This window comes from Diuraphis noxia, unplaced genomic scaffold (assembly GCF_037042655.1).
Source record: "Diuraphis noxia isolate RWA-SAM2 unplaced genomic scaffold, SU_Dnox_SAM2 contig0005, whole genome shotgun sequence".
Taxonomy (NCBI): Eukaryota; Metazoa; Arthropoda; class Insecta; order Hemiptera; family Aphididae; genus Diuraphis; species Diuraphis noxia.
The window spans coordinates 47,523,218-47,534,229 of record NW_028301715.1 but is presented as its reverse complement, the minus strand read 5'-3'; the positions used below and the strand labels follow the sequence as shown (position 1 = coordinate 47,534,229).

The 11,012-nt window shown below is 35.0% G+C and overlaps 1 long non-coding RNA gene across 1 annotated transcript; it reads left to right on the top strand.

The window, feature by feature from the left end:
* Positions 1-4,529: 4,529 nt before the first annotated feature.
* LOC149055426 (uncharacterized) lies at positions 4,530-6,544 on the top strand. Its single transcript, XR_016192021.1, has 3 exons — positions 4,530-4,660; positions 4,848-5,064; positions 5,129-6,544. It is a non-coding gene; the product is annotated as an uncharacterized LOC149055426 (long non-coding RNA).
* Positions 6,545-11,012: the final 4,468 nt, after the last annotated feature.

Below are 11,012 nucleotides of genomic sequence, written 5' to 3'. Positions count from 1 at the left end.
TAAAATTAGCAACACTTCTACATTTATCACGTTTTTTTCGTGACAAATATTATTCTTTTCGGGAATAACATTTTCAATTGCTTTAATTGTTGAGCCAAATTTTTATAAAGGCTAAATAAAAAAAATAAATACATTCTCAGTTTAAAGAACGAAATAACACAAGTATAGGTTATACCAGTTACCTACATAAATCGCTCGTATAATATAGCGTCGTCTGTGAAATAACAAAAGGAATACACTATAATATTATTGCAGTATACAATAATAATATAATATAATAATACGATATAATACATAGACACGCACTTGAACTCATTTAAGCGCGGTGACACTTAAATTGAAATATGTTTGTTACTCGAGATCTTTCCATATGTCGTGGTACGATATAATATAGTAGTATACATATATTATCACGTATTCGTGTTAACTTCGGTACATATAGAACGCGGTTCTACGTGGTATACACGGTACATAATATAAATTATATACCAGACGGAATTATAATTATTATGACGCTGTGCAGAATAATGGCACAATTATTAGTACTCGGACTCGCAACATCTCACGGTGGAGTTATGTGCGAGTTTCGATGCGATTAAATAATAATTCGTCTCTCTCTATAAACACTGAACTCGCCGTGTTGGCGTGTCATTCGGCCGTTTTACGCGTCTTAGCACAATTATTATCCTTATTATTATTATTAGGTATCGTAAGAATTCTGACGACGAATCAATTTTCACACTCAAGTTCCTATATAATAACACATTATCTATATCTGATTTTTTTTTTCGAGATCAGTTTGACACAAACTACAATCTTAAAAAGTGGCGCAACTTATCAAAAACTAATCTTTTGATGTGCTGCAAATTACATACGCCCAACGAGAAGACTGCAACTGTTGTAGCAACACACAAAGGTTTGACTTGTATGTAATTCACACCACGTAACTACATAATATTTATTCTAAAACATATATACATCACAACATTCTCGTTAGCCTTTGATTTGATATGTATCGCGTTCTCGGATAATCGTGTACGTATACTTACGTAGGTATATGCGTCCTCCACATAATATATCGATTTGGCCGAGGAAAAGCCGCACACGATTTCGTTACCTATATAATATATATATTATTATTATTGTTACATTATACACGTCTTGCTCGTCGTCACGCGTTTCCAACGGACACTCTTCGGACTCGGAGTCGTACCTAGGTATATTTGCATATTATTATTGTCATTATTTTAATACTTACACGGCATACAGTGTGTGCGTATGCGAAGAGGAACACACACAATGCACACGGATTACGGTTGTCTGATAAGCTCGTGCCGTATATGCAGGTATTATAATGTAACAATAACGATACGTCGCCTCCGCCATCGCACCTGCACAGTCGCAAAATAATATGCATTATTATTATTATTGTTTACTCTTCGCGGTCGTACTGCAGCAGATGAGTTGAAAATATTTAAATGAGCTAACCCCCGCGTGTCGGTCGTGTACCCAACATTTCAGTGTGTGTCGTCGTCGTGTTGAATGCGAGACGCTGCAACTCTGCATATCTGTGTGCATAATATTTATAAATGTATGTATAAAACGACTTCGGGTTTGTCTGGTGAAGTATTACTGTACCTATATAATATATATATTAATACAATTTATTATTATTATTATTATTAATAATATTAAACAAACCGTCTGCGGCATCTGTGACCATTGGACGTAACTCATTACAGTGCTGCAGGTACCTATATAGTTACTATGTTAATAAAAAATAATGAAAATCGACAAATTTAAATATTAACTCTATTAAATACAATATATAGCCATATAGGTACAATAACTATTTATTTACAAGGTGGGTTTCTGATAATAGGAAATGCGGATGAGGTTTGGACTCTTTAGAGACGTCGTTTTGGGTTCAGAGTTGAGTATTTCAGCTATACGTGATCGGAGTCTTTACTCTGAGCAAACAAATATGGGGGTGTTCTATTTCTTCATTAAATGTGAGACAGTGAGGCGTGTGTCTGTCCCATATCCTATAAGACGGTTGATGGAGGTCTAGTGTTTTCTTGTGGTGTTGACAGGGAAGAGCAATTTCGTTTAGATTGGTGGACAATTCATTTCATTCCATTTCTTTATTAGTCGTTACAGGAGAAGATGGGGGGGAGTTGAGATCATCGGAGGATGAGTGGGCGAGTTTGGCGGCCGTAGCTGCTTGTTCATATTGCAGTGGTCAGGGATCCAAGTAGGTATATGTATTTATGTTAATCAGATTGTATTGAGCCACAATATATTGTGATGATGGATATCTTGGATTTCCCTGATGATCATCGTGCCGAAATAACGATACATCGCCTCCGCCATTGCATGCGCCAGCAGTATTGCAAAATAGTAAATGATCATTGTTTATTTCGTGCCCGTACGACGACTGCGACAGAGTTGAAAATATTCAATTTAAATAAGCTAACCCCCTCGTGTCGGTCGTGTACCCAACATCTGAGCGTGTGCCGTCTTCGTGCTGCATGCGAGACTGCAATTCTGCAGTCACATCTCCGTGTGCATATGTATTATAGGTACATAATAATAGATATATCGTCTACGGGTTCGTCTGGTGAGGTATATATTGTGTATTTGTGTGTATATTATTGTCTCGTCGTCGACCTCTGCGCACAATATGGAAAAAGACTACCCTGATTAGCATATTAAACAATATATACGTAAAATTATATGTATATACATATAGACAGCCGTTTACCTTCCTACCTACCTACCTACCATATGTATGTCATGCGATAACCCTCTCGTCGGCATGTGTGTCACGTGCGTATACTGACTTGCAGACGCTTTTTCCTTTCGACAAAAGAATAAATACTTACCTATACAAATATAAATTTTAACCTATTATTACTATTTGTTCAGGCACGTGGGCGTACACCGCGCAGAACGAAATCTTGAAACTATAATATGCGTGGACGCACTCGCGTATATAAGATACAAAAGTTATACCAAAAATAATTTATTTAAAATAATATTAAAAATGAAAAACTGTCTTTCAATAACGGAAATTTTTATTTTAATGTTCGGGTAATATTATTCCGAATGAGGTTTTTACGGAAAGAAAAATTGAGAAAAGTTGATAGGAAGAGAGGAAACGAGAAAATTCGGGAAAAACTGAAAGGTCTTTTTTACTGCTATAAATAGTTGCCATTGGTTGCAAAATATAATTGAACGGATATAAGAATATTAAAACTAAGAAATAATTTTGATATTTGATCATAATAATATTTCTAACCAGCGCTAGACGTTATTAACTATTCATATAGTTAATAATGGGCTCAAAAATGACTGGACCACTGTCAATAAAAAATTTTAAATTAATAGATTCCTCGAGACTTATATGATGATTTTAGTTCATCTTATCAACCCTTATGGGTAGCTAAAGGGCAGTGCACACATGGAATTTTTCAGCTCACGAAAAAATTTATGTGGTTCCCAATAATACTTACCATCGGTCAAATTACTATAAAACAATCTTAATTATAATTAGTAGATATAATAACATGGTATATATAAATACGATATTTTTACAACAAATATTTAAAAAAAATCTTTAGCTCAGGCAACGCTAGGCGGGACAGCTAGTAAAACACTATAACATAAATAACGAAAGCGTGCCTGTATAATGTGTGTGTTTTTTTTAAGAAAAATCATACGCCACGTGCCGTATACGTCGCACCTCTGCTTGGCGGAATTATCGCCTTGTCTTTGACGCCGGCAAAACAATAATATCGTATAATGTAGTTAACACCGCGAGCGGGCTATATGATTTATATCCGTGTGTCGTCGTATTCATAACACACCCGAGACCTGATTATTCATGAACGTGGACAATATAATTACACCTGTGCACAAAATTATTGGTACGTATAGGTTGTAGGTACCTACCCACGACCTACGTTTTAAATGTCGCTAATTTCTGCATTGTGTACCCATACTGTATATGCAGCGAGCGGTCCGTGTATCATACCATTGATTTTTAAGGTATAATATAATAATATAATATTTGATTTCACCACGTATAATATAATGTGCGTAGGCATCATGTTGTGTTAGGTCGCGGGCCAAATATGCTCGATACGTCTTTTCTGTTGACGACCACTCCTTCAGCTCGTGTTATGGTATCGTGTCGGATCGTGTGATACATAATATAGTGTTGGAATCTAAACAAAATAATAATATAAACCAATATAGAAACTGTATGATAATTAGTTTGAGTACCTATATACAGCATAATAATAAACACGAGCCTCGAAGGAGTGTGTTAATTGCGCCCTATTAATTTCGATAAAAATTAATAACACTCACACAAGTCGAAGACCAATTAGGATCAACAACGCGCCACAATTATAATATCGTAATATTGCCTATGAACAATACTATTACATCGTTGAAATGAGCATCGCACATGGCCACGTGAACGTATTCTGATTAATAATTAGTATTATTTTGAGTGTCATTGTTAGTTATTGTGTGTGTCTGCCTCTGCCTCTGCCGCCTGGTTGTTGTAAAAACTCGAGAGTATACGACCATGTATAGTTTTAGTGTTTACGTCCATAATAGTTGTGTCGCTTAGCAAAGTCAGATTTCAAAGGTAAAAACTATTTTTATACTCACATGAGATGTATAATATTACCAGTGCGGGTCAAAGTCTAATCTTATAACAGTTATAACTCTAATCATGTTATTTTTTAACACTATATTAAGTCATTTTATAATATCATGCACTTATTATATTATGTACCTACCTATTGAGTTTGACGTAACTGTTGTTGTTCTAGGTACGTTTATAACAATTATAAAAATCTTTACTATGGTCTACATTTACTTTTGAAAATATTGGTTTACAATCATTAAAGACTTTGATAAATATTACAGTCAATAGAACGGATGTAGTAAGGAACTTACACTGTCTTGATTCTTTATTTAAGTGGCACATAAAATAATGGTTATTACATTAAAAATATAAACAATAACCTAAAACAAGTATAAAGATCTGTAAGTCCAATTCAAATAGAAATATTATTAACAAATATAAACGCATAATTTTATCTGATTTCAGGCGTTATAAACATCCGAACGACGAATAATTAAAACGCAAACGACAAACTATATATTGTTGTTATCCACTCGTATAGACCTAATTATAAAACTTTTCGCTAACTGTATACATTTTCGATCGTCGCTTATCTGCGTATCCGTTCTGGTAATTAATTTACCGGTATGGACACCATTTATATAGTCGTCGAAGTGTTATTGGAGGAGACCATTGCGGAGGATAAAACGGAAGTATACGATCGATGCGAAGCGGCCGTGTAAATACTAAATAGCCAAATGAAATTTGACGATGGATTTCAAATTACGGTGGATGAAACTGCGGTAGAACTGTTTCGTGTTCTATCGACGACGCGGACACGACGTCATCGCGAGGTAAGGTAACATTATCGTTTACACGTCGAAGAATCTCTCAAACAGGAAGGAGATTGGAAAGCCACAGATTAAGTCGAAAACGATAAATCTCCTATGGTTCAGACATATGTTTTTCTCCTCACATCCGCATCAAACGATAAATGTATTAATTAATAATAATTTTCAAGTTTAACTATTATAAAATAGATATTATGATATTGTAAATTATTAATGTTAAATGTTAAATATCAGCAATGGAAAATGAAATAATAACCGAGAAATCCGGTCCTGACGAACCGCCGACCGCCGCCGTCGCGTTCGACTGCAAATGAAAAACAAACCGGAAACACGTGCAAAGTCGTTGTGCGTGGGTATATAGCAATTAGCAGGTGATGGGAAGCTGCAGAACCTTCTTTTAACTATACAACTTCGGTCGGTCAGGCCCACTGTGTATTCAGATTTCCATCATCGCTGTATTCCGTGTGTATTTCGTATCCAGAATATATTATTGTCTATATATTGTTATTGGACAAATAAAATAAAATTGTTAATACGATTTTACTGATGACTATAATAACTATTCAAAGAATATTGGTTGAATATTTTAACTGTACGGTATGATATTATGCACGAATATTGATAGGTATTATTATTGGCAACATGTTAACCACTCAATTTACACGGCATACGGAGGAGATACTGGAACAGTACCATCATCATAGGACTAAATAGAGACAAGTCCCTGCAAAAGTACTAGCCACTCTATAATACAGAACGACGAACGTTCGCCATATTATATCACGACGTGTGCCGTGAATACCAGATGCGATGGATGATCTATTCCAGCTCGATGCATCGATATTGGATAACGACAAAACGGTAACCATCTGTCGCAGGAAGTCGACGACACCCGCCGCCGGCGCCCAACGTTCTCTACCCCCACGCCCAATTTACTTGTAATTTTTTTTTTTTAATTCAGGGAATAATTGGTCAGATAAAACATTTTCATATGACTATCAATCAAGATAAAAATATTATTAATGTATACATAAAGACAACATAGATAACACCGCACAGTTTTTATTATTTACAAACTGTAATATATTAAGTTTAAATAATTTCTAAATATCTGATGAAAGTATATAAGGAAAATTAAAAAAAAAACATGGCATAAGCGTTGTCAGTTTGTCAAAACAGTAAATTATACCCAAGAACAGTATAGTATGTTAGGTATACGTTGCAGATGTATACCTATCTATAAAACATATACCTATTTAAGTTATTATTTTTATTGTTATGTATACCAAGTGGTTCATTTAAAATACGAGTTAAGTATATTAGACAATTATTATTCCAAATACTATTAACGTTTTTGAAAATATTTATTTTATTTTAAAAATATATTTTTAACCATTTTCACCGTTATCTTTTTTTAATTTTCTATGACAACATGCATTTTTAATTTCTTAACGCAAAGCAGACACTTTTAAAGTACTTTGATGTATATAAATCAAATTTTTGACGTATAGTCTATGTGTTATAATTTTAAATACTCAGATATAACTACTAATAAATTACTTTTTAAAAAAAAATAATTTATTTTCATATATCGCCGTACCTATTCTGAATAATTTTCTTCCAAGCGAAATATATTCTCAAAAATATAATGTTTTCTAGAATAATGAACGTTTTAGATTGAATCGATCATCTCTTTCATGTATATCATAAAATATGAGCTATATGAGTGTATGCGACTATTATACCTATTAAACGCCTACCCCTCTGAAATATTCAAAAAGTGTAACATCTAGACGACGATTCACTGCTGCAGATTCTAAACTCAAATTGTTTAAACCAAAAATGTTTTTCGATCAACCGTAGGTCATAGCTAGGTTTACCTAATCACTAATCAGACTATCTACAGATCATATATCTATGTATATATCCAGATTACTACGGTAGTTATTATATACCGCGATCGGTTATTTCGGTATATTGTATATGTTGCAGTGAATAATAGTGCTCTGATGCACAGTGCAGCTAGTGTGTGTGTGTGTGTGTGTGTACGATAATTTGATTGGTTGGCCGAGTTTCTCCCCGAAGAGATTACACGCCGCTATTGATACGCTCGTTTTCAGAGTAAATAATATTATTTAATATTATATTATTTGGTGTTTAGTGTGTTCGCGTCGTCGTCGATAAAAGGTCTGCGATGATGCTGCAGCAAATCGCATTTGAATAATAACTTATATATCATACACTAGCTGCACGCGGCGGCGCTGGTTAAATTAGCCATCTGCTGGTTTTTTTTATCTTTCTCGACACAATCGCGAGATAATCGATGCGTGAGCATATAGGTACTACCGAGAAAATAAAAATCGCGACCAGCGGGGGATTTGAGGTAGGCCGCACATTTAAAAACGTTAAACTGGCGGTCGTCGTCGAGGTATCGTTTTAAAGAGGAGTCGTATCCGTAGAGGTATCCATCTGCTCGGGGCCACGGCGCTTCTTCGGCCGAGAAATATTTATTTTAAATAATATAATAATATTATATTATGCGTTGCGGCAGCTGCAATGTGCCTGCAGCAGAGAGGAAAAACACACAAACTCGCGCGCGCGTTTCTTGTCCCGCGGTTCTTTTTTTCTCGGATCTCGGACAAAAGGACCGAATAATATACATTATTTATAAAAACTTTTGCACCATATGTATATAATGCATGTTGTTAGCTATGGCTATGGCCGCGGTAATGGAGTGCGCGACACAAAAGAACGAGCTAGCCACCGCACTTATACACATATAGCATGTATTATTCGAGTGTTGTATAGATTTTGTACCTACACAATAAAAAAAAATAATAATAATAATGTAACAATAATAATCTGTTACCCATTTTTAAGAGGCTGAACGCATATAGGGTAGGAGTATATACCTGCACCGGCCCTATCACGTCATGTATAATATTATATACGGACGACGACGTTAACGATATGTCTACCTATACCATCATATGTATGGGTATGTGTATAACAATAACGCACGCTTATTGTCGATAAAATACTCCAGAAAATCGGATAAACCGCTGGCACAATGGACGAGCCCCGCAAAACCACAAAAGCGTAACCGTAACAATATTAACTCTGACGGAATATCGCGAAACGTTATAAATAATAAGGTACCTACCACGACCCATATGTAATATTAATAATGTACTGTGTGTGCGCACCTATATACGTATATTATTATAATAGTGTATAGTTTATTATTATTTATAATATTATTCCGCTTTGAACACTCGAATAATGGCTAAGACGTTCATCGCGCGGGGCTGGTCTTGTGTGTTTTTCGAGAAGACCGGTGGTGATCGATAAATAATGGAATTTGGGGGATGTATGACGATCGGCATTAATACCCATCACGTCAAACGGCATCAGGCCGGCTGAATATGGCGACGGTTAATATTATTGTGCACACACTGCATTATTTGGAACGCGTATATAGCTGGTCGACAAGTGCACCTCGAGCAACGCGGTGTGGGTAGGTAACTCACCCACACTACATTATTGTTATTATTGAATTATCGTGCCGAATCTTAAATTGCCCTCGCGAATCGCGTTTCGCTATAAATCTGTGAACGAAGGGTGAAATCACCGACGCGGCCAATAGTCCGATATATCATCTAAACGAGAATAAAACCTGCAGCTGAGTATCAGAAAAAAAAATATATTTAATTTTAGGGGTATGCTCGTGTCCATCATCTTGGAGATTTTACGCGTTTTGAATAATGCAAAGAAGTAAAGAACTGCATAGCAATTTTTTTTTATTATTATTATTAAATATGTATAGTTTTACTGACGTAAGTCATCTTAACTTGATTAAATTACTGCATAGAACTTAGAGAATACGTACCTACATAATATACGGTTTGATTCGTATAATATAGAACGTACGCTGATTATTAATTCAAAAAACACTTATGGGTTTGAAAATATATTATCGTTGAGGTACGTTTTCCCTGCGGCGTCTTGCGTCATAGTATACCGGACCGGACATAGTTGGCATCTGGATACGTGACGTCATGACTCCGAATTGTTCTACTGTTTGGCACTGCGGAGAAAATAGATCTTTTAAGTTAGGCGCAGGAGAAACGTAATCCGCAGTCGGGTGTCGTCGACTTCCTGTAGCATGTGGTCGTCGTTTTGCTGTTATCCAATACCGTGATACATCGATGATGGACTAGAGTCTAGTGGACTAGACCATCGACACCGCACCTGGTGTCCCCGGCACAAGTCATGGAAATGGTGAACCGTCTCTAATATTGGCGGCCCAGATGAGTGGCTCGTATTTCTCCTGCTACAGTGAACCGTGTTTAAGGTTAATACTACAAAATCATCGAAGTGTTTTTTATAAACTGTGCGGTTAACACGTTTCCAATAGGTAATAAACATGCATACTACCCGAATAATTAAAATGTTCAACTTATTCACCGCGAGAGCCAGCTTGAAGGCGGTGTGAGCTGGTCATCGGTAGCACGTGCGGTCCATTGAAAGTCTCCAACACATGTTGCAGAGATAAAACCATGAGATCCATATAGTTCCGAGTTCATACGCGGCGGCGTTTTTCAATTAATAAATATGATTAATTACAGTTATGAATGGATTAATATCTTAAAAATAATTAACAATATAAAATAGCATAATTTAATTTAATGTAATTTACTGTATATATTGTAATTAATTTACGTTTAACAATTGCATGTTAAAAATTCTATTATATCAATAAGTTCGATGGCCTTGTATGTCAGAAACACTTTAAAATAATAATAATAATAATAAAAATAGCATAATTTAATAATATAATTTTACCAACTAGTTTTGACAATAATTTCTATAATGATTTAAAAAAAGCTATATTATACTATAATATATATTGACTATAATAATATAAACGAATAAAACAAAAAAATAATGAATTCAAAAAATAATAAATATTAGTGTCATTTTATTTTAATAAAATATTATATTCGATCCCTTTTAAATAACCAATTAAGTTACGATTATTATTTTCACTCACAATAAATTGTATTAAATTGACTAATAAGGTGTGTGTATTTTTTCGATTTTTTGCGGGCCTCGTTCCAGCATAAGTTCAACTAAAAAAACATCGTGGTCTGTTTGAACCCTTCTCAAACAACCAATAAAAGTCCATGTTGTCGGATTGCACCCCAACTAACTATTGTTTTTAGTATTATTAATTAATATTTATCTTAAATGTTTTACCTAAAATATTCGAAATTTATTTGATAATGAATTATGTTTATATAATTAGATAATAACCTAAGTCAATTTGACCTAGACCCAGGATTCACGGAATTCGCGCTCGTCGACTTTCCGGTCCTAGAATTTCATATTTGGTTAGAACGATTCTTCGTTGACCACGCTATGCTGCCACACGAGAAAATCGTTCCCGCTTCGTCGACCTGAACACATACGCGTCAGTTCCGACATAGTTCCGTTCACCATAATCCGTCACCTGCATA